We start from the raw sequence: 3,942 nt of genomic DNA, 5'->3' as shown, positions 1-3,942 counted from the left end.
AGTAGAGGACTGAATTGTCATAGGTTTAATGCAGTGATTTGCATGAAGAGTGAAAGCTGTGATTCACAGCAGGTTCAGAAGAGGTTTTGTTTGTTTGCAGGCCATTTCATGAAATCAGCATATGCGTGTGGTTTCCATTGGTTTGCTGTGGCAGTCAGTTGTGGTACTCATGCTCAATATATTTATCAAAACTTAAGATGGAGTTTAATGAACTCCTGAAATCAGAGGAAACAAATGGTAGTTTGTAATGTCGTGGTACGTATTGCCACAGGGAGCCGGGAAGATTTTATTCTTTTGTAGTTACAGAGCAAGAGTGCTCCGAGCTCTTTAGATGCAAAGGTTCATGCAAAACATTTCTAATTGCTCTAGCTAAGTAATTTGCAAAGCATCCCAATGGCAGCACGAAACAAAAAGGTAGCTGCCCTAGGTGCAGCATCCTCCTCTCTCTCTGTCCCAGGGAAATCCATCAGGTGGGACCCCACGGGAGTGTACCTGGGCAGACCAAATTGCTGGATCTCACCTTTAATTTGAATGCCTGCTGTCAACTGTGGGAATGCTCCGAGATGTTTATGAGGGGTCTGAGCAAGGCATCCTTTAGAAAACAAATAGAGAAAAATGTTGACTGCAACAGGAGTAATTTTACAAAAAACATATTTCCCAAATTATTTTACTAAAATAGACAAGAACCCCTTGTTCTATTTAGAATGATTTATAACTGTTCCCAGCTGATCACAAAGTGTTTCTAAATTAAAAGCCATTAATTATAGCCTTATATAGATACAAAGATATGCAAGAAGTGCTTTGTAATTCCAGCTCTGCACTTCAGGTGAGAGCTTTTTAAATTACTTGGACCATTGGAGCCACCTGCTTGCCTAAATGCTGAGGGCCCTGTGTTTCAGTACTCATCAGTGCATTGCAGTGTTAACATTGTTACTGATTTTTCTCATTTCTCCAGGGCAAATACTAATTAATGGATACAATTCACAGCTGATTAGCTGTAGTTTCTTCAGTAATTACATTCGCAGACTAACTGTTCAGAAGAGGATTTCTAACCCAGTTCTTATTTCACTCTAAGCTTAATTTGTTTTTTGAATTGTTTAGGTCCTTAAGATAATAACCATTTTATTTTCTTTTGTTGTTATAGGTACCGTTAGATAATAAGGAAGTTTAATCTTAAAAATACTCACTGATAATTGTGTGCCTTCAATGGATTTCTAATTCAGAGACAAAAAATAAATTTAAATAATATTAGTTATGATCCATACTAAGAACAGCTTAAATATGCCAGGTTCTGACATCAGTGCCTGAGTCATACACAATAGTATTAAATATTGTAGCCCAAGAACAGAACGAATCATTCTTTGTTACATCATTTGCTTCCACAGTCTTAATAAAATGGAAAATTATGTTGTCACTTTCCCCTTTGTTTTACTTTAATAAAACAAAAAGGAGGAAAACCATTTGGCAATCAGAACAGTAGTAGCCATGGTGTGAGGAACACATACAGAGCAAAACAATGCAGAATTTTACTCTTCAAGGTAAAAATCAGCTGCATTTCCATTTTGAGGTACTGGAGCCCCTAGGATGCTAAGCTCATTAAAATAGGACAGTTTGTTCCCACTTTTTTATTCAGTGTTAGAGCTGTACTTGCCTATTGTACCTTTGCACTTGGGTATAATTTGAAAACCCGATTTCTTTTTTTGTTTGTGTTGTTTTGTTGGGGTTTTTTTGTTGTTGTTGTTTGGTTGGGTTTTTTTGTTTTTGTTTTTTGTTACCGTAGAAAGAACAGCTCCATTGGAGCCATTTGAGTTTTTCATGTAAATCCTTCTTAGTTTGCCACTAACTGACATGAAAAAAATCTATCCCGTTGATCTTACTGTTAAGCTGAAGTACTATGTCTTTGTGCAACAAATCCACACTCACACATCCTTATGTGCCAAAACAGTAATTTGAATGTGCAATTTTATTTGAATTTTTTAATCTCAAAAAAATGGGTGACATCTGGGCTTTTAAAAAATGAATGACATTACTTGAGTGTCTGCATAGCTGGGGATAACAGAGTTTTAATAGCTATGAGGCAGCCTACATATTGTGTTAAGGCTTCTGTTGCTTAACATGTGTTATAGGTTGAAAGATTCAGCATGTTAAGTACACAAATGGAATTTCAAACTTCAGAATGAGCAATCTCATCTCATATTCCTTCCTCCCCATGATTATCTTCTGATATTGTTGGTGTCCTGTGTTGTCAATTAGACAAATCATCAGATGCCTGAAGCTCCAATTCTTTGTGTCCATCTTCCTTTTTTCATCCTCTGCCACTATAGTTTACCCCTTGTTTTTTGGTTTGGGTTTTTTTTCCTACTTTTAACTTTTGGTCTTATTTTCTGAAACAGATTTTGGAATTTGCAGCTAAAGAGCATTTCTTGAAAGGCTCACTCTGGCCCCTCCACTGCTCTGGGATGCTGGAGGAACTGGAGAGAGTCTGGGTCTGGAACACTTCCAGTCAGGCACCAAGTACGACAATAGCAAATTGAGCTGCAGCAAAGTGGTTTTTCTTTCAGGACAGGTTCAGCTGCTCTGAAAGCCCAGCAGAGTTTCTGTCTTGGAAAGAACAATCTGTGCAAGTGCATGGTTACCGATCCTCATGCACTTGTTGCAGAGCTCATGCTGCTGCTGGTGGCATTTGCTGTTCTGATTTGGAGGGGGCAGGTACACCGAGATCTGGGAAGATAAAGCCTTCCTGAAAAAATTTGCTCTACAGAACTCTGAAATGGGAGTTAAGGGGGGAATGGTTAGTGTGGCTTTAGCAGCAGTGATGTGGCAGGGCACTGCGGGGACAGCACAGGGACTTTCCTCTCATTTGATACTCTCACTTTGCAGTGTGCACTGTACCTCCTAATAGCCATGTGAAAATGTGAAAGCCTGTGAGTTTGTGTTTTAGTGGTAGCTGCATGACATGCGTGGTCTCTGTTCCTTGAAGCAGACTGTTGCCTGCCTGCTCTGGGATCACATGCAGGAACAGTTACCAGACTACCTGCTTTCTGGAAGTGCTGTTCAAGGGAATAAGGCACACTAAGTGCCAATTAACCAAATGCTGATAATCTCTTTTTTTTCTGTGGTCAGTCTGTAACAAAAAAAGTACTTGTCTTCTTCAACAAATGTTCATCCTTGAGAATCTGGCGAAAATGACTGTACGGCATCTGAGAGGATCCTTTCAGATCACTCGTGTGACAGAGGAGTTGCACCTCAGTGGGAGCACTGGGCACTCGGACCACTCCACCCTGGGTAGATCTCAAGGAATCAGTGTGATACAGTTTCTCTGATTTGCAAAATCTTCTGGTGTTAATGTTCACTGGGGGTGTGGGAGCTCAACTGGAATGAAGGATAGAGAAAGGGGGATTGTTTGGCTTTTTAATTTTGTGGAAAGCGTGGCATTTTAAGAACGACGCTACAGATTCTCAGTCTTCCCCTTACTGACCTTCATCTCTTTAAAACCAGGTCTACTTGGAATAGTAATACACCAGCTACTTCCAACTGCAGCAATCCTCTGGATCAGGATCATCTGCAGAAATATTATAATGTGCGTCAGGAAAGATGTAGTAGAGTCAGAATGGCTTTTCTGGAGAACAGTCTCTTTCTAATGAACACTTAATTTCCAAAGTCACCTCTACGTCTGTGGGGTGGCTTTGCTTCACAGACAAAGAGAGTTGAAAAGATACACTTGGATATCTTCCATGCACAGACCTGGGGATGCAGAGTGTGTAATAATAATAAAGTCGAATCCAATCTACTTCTGACTTCAAAGAACATCTGCAAAATTACATCTTATCTGTTGTTTTGTTTTTGTTGTTGGTTTTCAAGTTCTTCTATGCCAGTGATGGGGTAAAGAAATGTTTATTGTGGCATGCATTAAAATACAAATATTTATTTTTCTTTCAGTTT

The sequence above is a fragment of the Antrostomus carolinensis genome, unplaced genomic scaffold (genome assembly GCF_000700745.2).
Source record: "Antrostomus carolinensis isolate BGI_N321 unplaced genomic scaffold, ASM70074v2 scaffold15177, whole genome shotgun sequence".
Classification (NCBI taxonomy): Eukaryota; Metazoa; Chordata; class Aves; order Caprimulgiformes; family Caprimulgidae; genus Antrostomus; species Antrostomus carolinensis.
This window is presented reverse-complemented; position numbering follows the sequence as displayed.